A 13,925-nucleotide genomic window follows, 5' to 3' on the forward strand; every position below is an offset into this window, starting at 1 on the left:
CCTACCGTTCCCATAATCCAAACTACTTTTTCCGAAATTTGTGTTCTACTATTATTATTTGCGTTCTACTATAAATAATTCGTCTCACTTTTTCTCAACCATAACATATTAAACCCACACCAGTCAGCGCCTGCCCTTCTCCGGAATAGGAATTCTTATATTCCTCCTGAACTATGAGGGTTTTGTGCGCGGATTCCATAGGCATCTTAACATTTTTGAATGGATATCTTCAATGTGTAGGACTTGAAGCTTGGAAGAGATAAATGCAACTGCATTTCGCTTCTTCGTGCCAAGTGTTATAGCTCAGATGTGGCCCTTTTTATTTATAAGAAAATAAGGGACGGCCAACGGTGTTTCTTATGATTTTACTGCACTTGATCGAGCCTTTGTTTTAAACAAATTACCCAGCGGCACCACAGCGAAACCGCTTCCTAATACGTCGAACTGAAACTGCTCCGAAAATATAACTTTTCCTTATTTATTTTTGTCTTTCTAGTAGGCAACCTCATAGCAATAATTTCCATATTTAATTGGTACATTTTATGTTCAAGCCGCCATTAAATTGCGGGTTAAATAATAAGTGAATAATGCAAAGATTTGAATAAAGATACAATAAAGCCAGTTATCTCTTGTATACATTCATGCTTTCTGAGCACACTGTAAAATATTTTTATTGTCAGAATCATTACTTTTTTCCTGGTACCATATTTTTAATGTTCTTCATGTTTAAACAAACGAAACAATCAAGAATATTTAAGAAATACCGTCGGTACTTGGAAGCACATAGCCATATTAACATCTGAAATACACAGTATTGATGTTTCACAATAATACTGTAGTATTTCGTTGTGTATCGGTTTTCGTTGTCCATCGGACCACTTAAAACTAAGCATATAGTCCACGCAACAACACCAACATGATTATAGCTTTTTTTTTTTCTTGGTCATCAGTCTACTGACTGGTTTGATGCGGCCCGCCACGAATTCCTTTCCTGTGCTAACCTCTTCATCTCAGAGTAGCACTTGCAACCTACGTCCTCAATTATTTGCTTGACGTATTCCAATCTCTGTCTTCCTCTACAGTTTTTGCCCTCTACAGCTCCCTCTAGTACCATGGAAGTCATTCCCTCATGTCTTAGCAGATGTCCTATCATCCTGTCCCTTCTCCTTATCAGTGTTTTCCACATATTCCTTTCCTCTCCGATTCTGCGTAGAACCTCCTCATTCCTTACCTTATCAGTCCACCTAATTTTCAACATTCGTCTATAGCACCACATCTCAAATGCTTCGATTCTCTTCTGTTCCGGTTTTCCCACAGTCCATGTTTCACTACCGTACAATGCAGTACTCCAGACGTACATCCTCAGAAATTTCTTCCTCAAATTAAGGCCGGTATTTGATATTAGTAGACTTCTCTTGGCCAGAAATGCCTTTTTTGCCATAGCGAGTCTGCTTTTCATGTCCTCCTTGCTCCATCCGTCATTGGTTATTTTACTGCCTAGGTAGCAGAATTCCTTAACTTCATTGACTTCGTGACCATCACCTGATGTTAAGTTTCTCGCTGTTCTCATTTCTACTACTTCTCATTACCTTCGTCTTTCTCCGATTTACTCTCAAACCATACTGTGTACTCATTAGACTGTTCATTCTGTTCAGCAGATCATTTAATTCTTCTTCACTTTCACCCAGGATAGCAATGTCATCAGCGAATCGTATCATTGATATCCTTTCACCTTGTATTTTAATTCCACTCCTGAACCTTTCTTATATTTCCGTCATTGCTTCCTCGATGTACAGATTGAAGAGTAGGAGCGAAAGGCTACAGCCTTATCTTACACCCTTCTTAATGCGAGCACTTCGTTCTTGATCGTCCACTCTTATTATTCCCTCTTGGTTGTTGTACATATTGTATATGACTTGTCTCTCCCTATAGCTTACCCCCACTTTTTTTCAGAATCTCGAACAGCTTGCACCATTTTATATTGTCGAACGCTTTTTCCAGGTCGACAAATCCTATGAAAGGGTCTTGATTTTTCTTTAGCCTTGCTTCCATTATTAGCCGTAACGTCAGAATTGCCTCTCTCGTCCCTTTCCTTTTCCTAAAGCCAAACTGATCGTCAGCTAGCGCATTCTCAATTTTCTTTTCCATTCTTCTGTATATTATTCTTGTAAGCAGCTTCGATGCATGAGCTGTTAAGCTGATTGTGCGATAATTCTCGCACTTGTCAGCTCTTGCCGTCTTCGGAATTGTGTGGATGATGCTTTTCCGAAAGTCAGATGGTATGTCGCCAGACTCATATATTCTACACACCAACGTGAATAGTCGTTTTGTTGCCACTTCCCCCAATGATTTTAGAAATTCTGATGGAATGTTATCTATCCCTTCTGCCTTATTTGACCGTAAGTCCTCCAAAGCTCTTTTAAATTCCGATTCTAATACTGGATCCCCTATCTCTTCTAAATCGACTCCTGTTTCTTCTTCTATCACATCAGACAAATCTTCACCCTCATAGAGGCTTTCAATGTATTCTTTCCACCTATCTGCTCTCTCCTCTGCATTTAACAGTGGAATTCCCATTGCACTCTTAATGTTACCACCGTTGCTTTTAATGTCACCAAAGGTTGTTTTGACTTTCCTGTATGCTGAGTCTGTCCTTCCGACAATCATATCTTTTTCGATGTCTTCACATTTTTCCTGCAGCCATTTCGTCTTAGCTTCCCTGCACTTCCTATTTATTTCATTCCTCAGCGACTTGTATTTCTGTATTCCTAATTTTCCCGGAACATGTTTGTACTTCCTCCTTTCATCAATCAACTGAAGTATTTCTTCTGTTACCCATGGTTTCTTCGCAGCTACGTTCTTTGTACCTATGTTTTCCTTCCCATCTTCTGTGATGGCCCTTTTTAGAGATGTCCATTCCTCTTCAACTGTACTGCCTACTGCACTATTCCTTATTGCTGTATCTATAGCGTTAGAGAACTTCAAACGTATCTCGTCATTCCTTAATACTTCCGTATCCCACTTCTTTGCGAATTGATTCTTCCTCACTAATGTCTTGAACTTCAGCCTACTCTTCATCACTACTATATTGTGATCTGAGTCTATATCTGCTCCTGGGTACGCCTTACAATCCAGTATCTGATTTCGGAATCTCTGTCTGACTATGAGGTAATCTAATTGAAATCTTCCCGTATCTCCCGGCCTTTACCAAGTATACCAAGTATACCTTCTCCTCGTGTGATTCTTGAACAAGGTATTCGCTATTACTAGCTGAAACTTGTTACAGAACTCAATTAGTCTTTCTCCTCTTTCATTCCTTGTCCCAAGCCCATATTCTCCTGTAACCTTTTCTTCTACTCCTTCCCCTACAACTGCATTCCAGTCGCCCATGACTATTAGATTTTCGTCCCCCTTTACATACTGCATTACCCTTTCAATATCCTCATACACTTTCTCTATCTGTTCATCTTCAGCTTGCGACGTCGGCATGTATACCTGAACTATCGTTGTCGGTGTTGGTCTGCTGTCGATTCTGATTAGAACAACCCGGTCACTGAACTATTCACAGTAACACACTCTCTGCCCTATCTTCCTATTCATAACGAATCCTACACCTGTTATACCATTTTCTGCTGCTGTTGATATTACCCGATACTCATCTAACCAGAAATCCTTGTCTTCCTTCCACTTCACTTCACTGACCCGTACTATATCTAGATTGAGCCTTTGCATTTCCCTTTTCAGATATTCTAGTTTCCCTACCACGTTCAAGCTTCTGACATTCCACGCCCCGACTCGTAGAACATTATCCTTTCGTAGATTATTCAGTTTTTTCTCATGGTTATAGCTGTACAAAGATAATTATTACAAAGATTTGCAACCTTTTACGGCTGTATATATATAGAACACGAGAATAACGAAATACACAAAGAAGCTATAAGCATATAAACATTATATTAATCATTCACAATCATTTTGCACATCGTAGATACTAAATTAAATCAGGGGATGTTGACTGAAACAGATGACTTTTGTTATTTGGGCAGCAAAATAACTGATTATGGCCGCAGTAGAGAGGACATAAAATGCAGATTGGCAATGGCAAGAAAAGCGTTTCTGAAGAAGAGAAATTTGTTAACATCGAATATAAATTAAGTGTTAGGAAGTCTTTCCTGAAAGTATGAAATGTGATGCTACACAAGAATGCTGAAGATTAGATGGGCAGATCATGTAGCGAAGAGGAAATACTGAACCAGCATTGGGACGACAAGAAATTTGTGACACAACCTGACTATAAGAAGCGATCCTTTGATAGGACACATCCTGAGCCGTCAAGGGATCACCAATTTAGTATTGGAGGGAAGCGTGTGGAATAAAAATTGTAGAGGGAGACCAAGAGATGAATACACTAAACAGATTCAGAGGAATGTAAGCTGCGGTAGTTATTCGGAGATGAAGAGGCCTGCACAGGATAGAGTAGCGTGGAGAGCTGTATCAAACCAGTCTCTGTACTGAAGACCACAACAACAGGTACTAGCAGTACATCTTCCTGCTGCGACAATTTGAAAGGAACCTCAAATTGTAAATTCGTATGTAATACGGAGGAAATGACTCAGATTGTCGTATAAAAATCTTATCCGTAAATGAACATTGCTCACCCACTGACTGGTAGTCATCATCATCATCATCATCTAGAACAGTTTCCAGCCACTGGCTTGGTCTGTCGGGAACACAAGCCTCTCCATCGTGTTCTGTCTTTCCACCATTCCCCCTCTTCCACCTTCGTCCAGGTCTCTCCTCTTCTCGTCACACATTCCTTCAATCCCTTCACCCATCTATCCCTTGGTCTTCCTCTGGGCCTCTTCCCCTCCAGTTGCAGATCAAACATCCTCTTTGGAATTCTTCCCTCATCCATTCTCTTCATGTGTCCATACCACTGCAGTCTTGATTTTTCTATCCTGTCCTGTACTGGTTCCTCCTTTAGTCTTTCCCTCACATACACATTTCGCAATCTGTCTCGTCTTGTTACACTCAACCTGCTCCTCTGGAACCTCATTTCACTAGCCTGTATTCTACTTTTGTCGCTTTTGTGCATTACCCATGTCTCACTTCCGTATGCCAATATGGGGACAAATGTAGGTTCGGTATATAATTCCCTTGGATTTCTGTGGCACCTCCTTGCTCCAAATAAGCCCCCTAATGCATTTGTAGAACTGCCCTGCTTTTCTGCACCTTTCATTTATTTCCATTGCGTTTCCCCCCTTACTTTCAAACATGCTTCCCAGGTACTTGAAGTTCTCTACCACTTGTAGTTTATCCCCTCCACAAGTTATATCCACATTAGGCCTATTCTTCTTCCTTGTTGTGACAATTATTTCACTTTTCTTTGCAGAGAAATGCATTCCATATTGTGCTGCCGTTGCCTCCCATACATCTAACTGCTCTTGCACCTCCTTCTCACAATTTCCCCATAACATCAGGTCATCGGCAAAAAGCACTGCTTTCATTTTATGATATCCAATTGCATCGGATACTTGCTGTAGGATTTCATCCATAACAATAATAAACAATAAAGGCGAAAGTGCACTTCCCTGTCGCAGCCCATTTTCCAGCTTGAACCATGCAGTACGTTCCCTCCCCACTTTCACACAACTCTCACTTCCCTCATACATTTTTCTGACTTTTCGTGTTATCTCTTCATCTATCCCTTTTGCGTTCAGCACATCCCAGAGCTTGTCCGTACAGATACTGTCATACGCCTTCTCAATATCTAAAAAGGCCATGATTAAGTCCTTCCCGTACTCATAGTGCCTTTCCTGCAGTTGCCTTACAGCAAATATGAGGTCCGTTGTTGATCTTCCCGGTCTGAAACCATACTGCTCCTCTTGCAGTCTACTTTCAATACTGCTTCTTATTCTCTTCTCCAGGATCTTTTCATAGATTTTTCCACAGTGGCATAGCAGGGTGATTCCTCTGTAGTTCTCACATCTCCTTTTATCCCCTTTCTTGAAGATCGGGACTATAATTCCTTTCTTCCAATCCTCAGGAATTCTGTTCTCCTTCCACACCACCCTCAGCACTCTGTATAGCCACTGGGTTCCCACTTCTCCTGCTGCTCGTATCATATCCACTGTTACTTCGTCCCAACCTGGTGCCTTGCCCCCTTTCATCCTCTTTATGGCTTCTTCCACTTCATTCCAAGTTAGATCATCAATTTCCCCACTATTATAATCGTCTGCTGCCTTAGGCTCTCCATCGCTGTTAGTTACCCGCTTGGCTAGTAAACTTCCAAATTATCGAGTGCATTTAACATTTGTCACAAGAATAGATAGCCATACAGTCCGGAGTAGACCTTGCAGTACTGTCTCTTTATTACACTCGATCTCGATATTTTTCAGAAGACATAACTCCTCTTGCTAGTAAGAAATCGATAATCAGACTTCGCGGTAGTTATCTTTGAAAACTCTTTTGGTGGTCTCAGACGTTCTCTTTTTAACAACGACTGCTTACTAGAGCATCTCTGTGGGTGCAGATCGCCCGCTTCATATTGCTTATTAATGAATGCCCAGCACTCAGTAAGATGCCCATTCACATTCTAGGCTAATACCGAATCTCTCTTCTGTGCCACTCTTTGCTTCATAGTGCAAGAAAGAAAAATTTTAAAGTGCCGCAATGCCAGAGATGTGTTGCTCACAAACATCTTTACACAAATCTTTGCACTTTGTTTCCACAGTCTCACGACAAGGATTCTATGTATACATACATATAGAGTCGTTGGAAGTCCCCTGCAGAAATATTGAACCATGCTGCCTCTATAGCTGTCCACCGTCCCTGCAGGATCCTCTGCAAAAAAAGACCTCTCCACTATGTCCCACAAATGTTCGATGGGATTCATTTCGGGTGATCTGGGTGGCCAAATCATTCGCTCCACTTGTCCAGAATGTTCTTCAAACAGCTCCCTAACAATTGTGGCTTAATGACATGTTTTGGAACATGGAGCATATGGTGTCCAAGTAGCCCAACATAACCAGTTGCAGTCGCTGATTGTTTCAGCTGTACCAGAGACCCAGTCCATACCGTATGAACACAGCTCACCAATATGGAGCCACCACCAGCTTGCCACAGTGCCGTGTTGACAACTTGGATCCATGGCTTCTGGATATCTGCATCACACTCAAACCATACCATTAGTTCTCACCAAACCCCGACCCACCTGAGTACAGATGACAGCTCCGCCAGCGCGCTGTCCTTTTCTACATCCGTCTACGCTTGTGTACGCGACACTATCGCCATCTGTATATGTGCCAGTCACTATCCCATGACTTGTGTCACTATATTAAATGTGGATATTTCCCACGGAATAATTTTACATACATTACACTTTTACAAGAGCAGCCAACACGTGGCATAGAGAGTTGTCGAGTACATACGCGTATTTTGTAAAGACAAAGAAAAGAAATTATTTATATGTGTAGTTTTAGTATTACAGCACACTGTAACTGCGCCTAGATGCAAGATGTAAACCACATATACCTCACCTGCCTAGACACATAACGTAAATCGACTGGCTGCTCAAGGACCCAATTAATATGAAACAAAAGCTTCCATCCAGTATGTTGACTTGTCAGCAGCAAAAATAGACATTTACAGATCTGTCTTTGTGTGTGTGTGTGTGTGTGTGTGGATTTTTAGCTTCTTTACTCCTTGAAAGCTACCTTTAATGACAACGAACAGTCTTTTAAATTAGTCGTCTATACTTGAAAAATATGACCCCATGTATGTGAAGGCAGCCCTGTAACTTCGAACTGGCTATTTTGGTATACTCTCAGAAAAATAAGGAGGAAAAACAGGCTGCGGTTACCTATCAACCAGTATTGATTAACACAACCGGGCACCCTGCCAGCACCACATACGTCTTATATGATTTGTCAAAAGAGTGTTCTAGTCGGTGGTATTGGCAGTTACCTCATCGGTATAAGAGCAGAAATAGTCTTCGGGAATTAATGGTACTATCCTGCAATGGAGCATTATAGCTTAACACACATGTGAAGAGAAAGTTGCAGGTTGCAAATGCAGTACGCACAAAAGACCTGAGAATTCAAATGGAACATGACAGCTAATAAATACTATTCCGTTTTGGTGCAAGGTGCAACCAGGAGGCGGTAGCGACAGAACACTGTGCCTGCAGGTAAGAATTTTTTCCTGGCCTTTGGTACAAAGAGACGGCCAGAGCCAGGGAAGACCAACTGTGAACGCCACGTTGCTCGGATGCATTTCCTCATGAGGTTTTGATAAATACACTGTCCCATTTTACCAACCACGTACGCATTTTCAACTGTCTTTGCTTTGCAACTAGTCTGGGCTCCGGGAAGGGCCACACAGTGCAGAAATAAGGTGAGTTTTGCAATTGCCTACAAATAGAACTTAATTTTATCCACTGTGGTCACCTTCTGGACCGTTACAAAATGCAGCTTCTTTATATACTTATTTCCTGACATTATTATATTTTTGCATCAAGATAGATATTCGAAAAGTCACTATGTGCAAGAAAAACCAATGTAATACGCAAAATCTACGTTTCACAATGTAAATTTTCCATACATCAATTCTATACAGCTGATACGGTAGGCAGTTTTTGTATGTATATTTTAGTTATGCGTCAAATTAAACTGTATTTGTATAACAAGGTCAGTGGAAAATTCTGTGTGCAAATAATAAAAAAAACTATACTTTAACATGTAGATTAAAAATTCCATCTTTTATTAATAAATTTTTATTTGTGACTAACAAACATTTTTCACCTAGTCATCCTAGGCAGCATCAGTGGCCTATAATATAAAGAGGATTATTTAACTATACATATTCTAATAGAAGATTTGTAGTGATTCTTGGCAGCACATTTGAATTATCAATATCTTTTTATAAATATATTGCTGTGTTCTCACACTTACATTCATTTTTATACCTTTTTATCCATGTGTCCTTCTGTATGTGCTAGGTACGTACCTTATACGTTTCTAATTGATAGGTCATATACGAACATTTCATTCAACATAGCCTAAACCATAGCAGATGGCACACGGGCTTGCTCACATACTATAAGGCTGGCTGAAGGATCATGGCAGCTGTTTTATTGAATTACAAATTAACAGTAATCAAAAGTTAGGTTGGAAATTTGTCGTTCTCTGTTTCGGTTTCTTCATTAGAACTTGAATCATTTTTTTCCAAATAACATTTATTAATTGCTTTAAGAATCTCTGTTATATATATACTATGTTTATTTAAATCTTTTAATTCTACAAAAATATCGTTTTCCTTAACGAAAACTGTAATTTTTACACAACCATTTTTAAATAAAATTAAATCCAAATATTCGACTTGGTATTCTTCATCTAATAAGCTATTTAATTTTTCTCTTGCATCTTGGTAATGCATTTTATTTTTGTAAACTAGATCTATCATTTTAGCATTTTTATCTTTATCCATTTATAACTGCAATTTTTAATACGATAATTTTAATTACAATAAATAATAAATAACTTTAATTTAAATAAATGGGAAAACAAATTATTTCTAAGGAAATTACACCTTGGGAAACATATGTTTTTGTGTATATAATAAAGGAAATTATAGAAAAGGAATGGTTTGCATTATTATATAATTATTCAATGTTTACCATATTTATTTTGCAGAACATTGACATTTATTGTTTTCAAAAAGTAGTTGGAACTGGGTAGTAGAAACCATTTTGATGTGATTATTTACCTATTAAATATTAAATTTTTGAAATTGAAAATTTTAAAATTTATATTTTTTTTAAAATTTAACACATTTAGAGATGAGAAGACAAGCTCAAATGTTTTAATTGTTTAAAATTGATTTATTTTCTATGTAAATAGAAACAAAACAAAATGAACATGAAGGGTAGTGTTGAAAATCTAGTGAGTGAACTTAACTCTTATAGCAATAGTTTTGCAGAAGTGTTCACCGAATTATTAGAGATGAAAAAGTAAATCTTAAAATATTTAAAAGCAGAAATTTTGGTAACTAAATATGGAGAAAAAGATTTATTACTCTTAGATGATAAATATAAAATTACTCTTCCAGGTCATAATACTAACAGTAACAGCAATAAGAAAAGTAAAAGTTGAGGTATAAATTGAGAAACAGTGTTACTACATTACGCTTACTTTTATTTACAGCAAGTGTTCAACACGACCCCACATTGCGGCAACATCAGCCAAACATCTTAACGTCTTAAAAACATTAATTTAATTTCTACTGCTGAAATTCTCAGAGTCATTCTCTCTTGGACATCAACCAAAAATTTTAAAATTGGCATGTAGCTAGATCTGGGGAACGAGAAAAGCAGTCAGTTACCCTACCACGGAGAAACCCTCCCGGTACTGTCGGAACGCATTGGCATTGTGTGCTCTAGCATCGTCTTGTATGGAAAAATCGTGGGTCCTTTCGTTAGTTGTGGGAACAAAAGGCTGCAGTGTATTTTTCACACGCCTACTTCACCGACCTCTATCCTGTTTCACAGGAAACCTCTCAGCCTGCAACATCTGGACAATCACAGAGGGTGGGGTTATTGATAGCTGGCAGCTCCAACGTTAGAAGCGTTATGGAGCCCCTTAGGGACACGGCTGCCAAGAATGGGAAGAAAGCCATTGTGCACTCCAGCAATACACAATCAATGCCTTCTCTGCACGATAGCAATGGAGATGCTACAGAAAATAGTGCTGCCAAAGCAGAGTTACTAAACACAGCCTTCCGAAATGCCTTCACAAAAGAACACGAAGTAAATATTCCAGAGTTCGAATCAAGAACTGCTACCAACATGAGTAACGTAGAAGAAGATGTCCTCGGAGTAGTGAAGCAACTTCTATCTCTTAATAAAAACAAGTCTTTTGGTCAAGACTGTATAGCAATTAGGTTCAAAAATGGTTCAAATGGCTCTGAGCACTATGGGACATAACTTCTAAGGTCATCAGTCTCCTAGAACGTAGAACTACTTAAACCTAACTAACCTCAGGACATCACACACATCCATGCCCGAGGCAGGATTCGAACCTGCGACCGTAGCGGTCGCGCGGTTCCAGACTGTAGTGCCTAGAACCGCTCGGCCACCCCGGCCGGCTAGCAATTAGGTTCCTTTCGGTGTATTCTACGGAAGATCTGTACCCAAAGACTGGAAAGTTGCACGGGTCACACCAATATTCAAGATATGTAGTAAGAGTAATCGACTCAATTACATTTCCATATCATTAACGTCGATATGCAGCCGGATTTTGGAACATACGAGTATATTGCGTTCGAACATTTTTAATTACATCGAAGAAAACGGTCTATTGACACACAGTCAACACGGATTTAGTAAACATTGTTCTTGTGAAACACAACTAGCTCTTTACTCGCATGAAGTGTTTCGTACAATTGTCACGGGATTTGAAATTGATTCCGTATTTCTGGATTTCTTTGAAGGCTTTTGACACTGTACTACACAAGCGGCTTGTAGTGAAATAGCGTGCTTATGGATTATCGTCTCAGTTATGTGACTTCATTCGTGATTTCCTGTCAGGGAGGTAGTAATTGACGGAAAGCCTTCGAGTAAGACAGAAGTGATATCTGGCGTTCCCCAAGGTAGTGTTATAGACCCTTTGCTGTTTCTTATCTCTATAAACGATTTGGAAGACAATCTGAGCAGCCGTCATAGGTTGTCTGCAGATGACATTGCGTCAGAAGACCAAAACAAATTGGAAAACGATATAGAAGAGATATCTGTATGGTGCGAAAATTGGTAATTGTCCCTAAATAACGAAAAGCGTGAGGTCATCTACACGAGTGCTAAAAGGAATCCGTTAAACTTCGGTTACACGATAAATCAGTAAAATCTTAAGTCCATAAATTAAACTAAATACCTAGGAATTACAATTACGAACAACCTAAATTGGAAGGAACACATAGAAAATGTTGTGGAGAAGACTGCGTTTTATTGGTAGGACACTTACAAAATGTAACAGACCTACCAAGGAGACTACCTACGCTTGTCCGTCCTCTTTTGGACTACTGCTGCGCGGTGTGGGATCCTTACCAGATAGGATTGACGGAACACATCGAGTAAGTTCAAAGTAGGGCAGCACGTTTCGTATTATCGCGAAATAGGGGAGAGAGTGTCACTGAAATGATACAAGATTTGGATGGACATAATTTTTAAAAAAGGCGTTTTTCGTTGCAGGGCAATCTTCTAACGAAATTCTAATCACCACCTGTTTTTGTTTGAACTGGAATGGAACACTGCATTCCTTTGTATTAAGTTAGGGGTAACGTGGATAATGACATCAAGGTGTGAATTTCACGACCATGGTCCTCTGTGGCAATCAATCTCTTTCTCTCTCTCTCTAAACTATAACGTGTTTTATCATTATTGTACATATTCCAATAGCAAAGTTAAATAATTTAAACAGTATGAAAACTGCAAGCAGTATTCGTTCCCGCCAGCAACTAAACTACTAATTATTTCTACTTCTCCTTTTCCATTGATATGATGAGGGAGTCTTGCTATTTTCGCAGCCTTGAGGGGGATTTTAGCTGGCTCGTGGAGGGTGCTTGACAGGAGCGTGGTAAAGTTGTTTGGCTCTGGCAGCCAGTATTTGCCCAGGTACAGAACAGGGAAAAACAGTTTGCCGTGTCCGCACATCGGAGCGTCCAGAAGGCCATGCAGCTTGTGATAAAAACAGATGCAAAAGAGACTCCTCTTTAGCTGGATGAGGATCTGAAGGCCGGGTGAAGACATCATCCTTCATAGTGTGGGAGATGCCCTTGAGCTCTGGCACTTATCTCGGTAAAAGGGGCGAGTTTCTTTTGGTTTGCCATGACTGAAAATCTGTTATGTAGTGGAAGAGTTTTTCTGCCTTATTCCCCACGGCATGCCTTTGTAAAATGGTTCAAATGGCTCTAAGCACTATGGGACTTAACACCTGAGGTCATCAGTCCCCTAGACTTAGAACTACTTAAACCTAACTAACCTAAGGACACCACACACATCCATGCACGAGGCAGGATTCGAACCTGCAACCGTAGCAGCAGCGCGGTTCCGAACTGAGTCGCCTAGAACCGCTCGGCCACAGTGGCCGCCCGTACCTTTTTAGTTAAACATGAAAAAATCTGGAAGAGTAATAAATTGTTAAACTTTTTTACAATTTAATTGTTGGTCTGAACTCGCAGGGTCTGCTCCAATCGAGATTCCGACTCTGGCAGAATCAGCAAAGTTTCGGAGGGAAAAGTCAGGACGCTTAGGGACACCACAGACAACGCTTGTTCCAGGCCCTGAGGCAAAGCCGTAGGGGGACATGTCTCCGACTAAGAGCAGAGTACACAGGACAAGCTGAACTTAGAATTTCCAGCCATCACTGTAACCGTCTTCTGCCTTGCGCAGTTAGTTAGATTGCATCGGGTTTCATTTTGCGGATCTAATTTTCATATTCAGCTAGTTGCACCAATAATGCGCTTTGGAGAAAATATTAGTATTTGTTTATACTTTTCTTGGGCCTTTAAGTCGCTAGCCTTTTACACGATCATTGGCCCTATCCCTCACGTTGTTTGATCCCTTTCTTTTAGGCACCAACCCAATCATGCCAAGTCCATACGTCGTATTTACAACCCCTTGTCCACTTATTAAATACTTATATAATTAATTCAATGGAGAAATCATTTTGTTTCACGTCTTACGGCAATAAAGCAAATTGTTACAGTGACCACTACTCGTCTAGGCCCAGACAGATATGGTGTCGCTCGTCTGCTGCTATAGTACATTAATAATTAATTTCGCCGCACTCTCCTAACGGATATGTTCGTCGTCCGTCCCACATTGATTTCTGAGGTTATTTCACGCAGTGCTACTCGACTAGTACCAACGACGA

The sequence above is a fragment of the Schistocerca piceifrons genome, chromosome 5, assembly GCF_021461385.2.
Source record: "Schistocerca piceifrons isolate TAMUIC-IGC-003096 chromosome 5, iqSchPice1.1, whole genome shotgun sequence".
NCBI lineage: Eukaryota > Metazoa > Arthropoda > Insecta > Orthoptera > Acrididae > Schistocerca > Schistocerca piceifrons.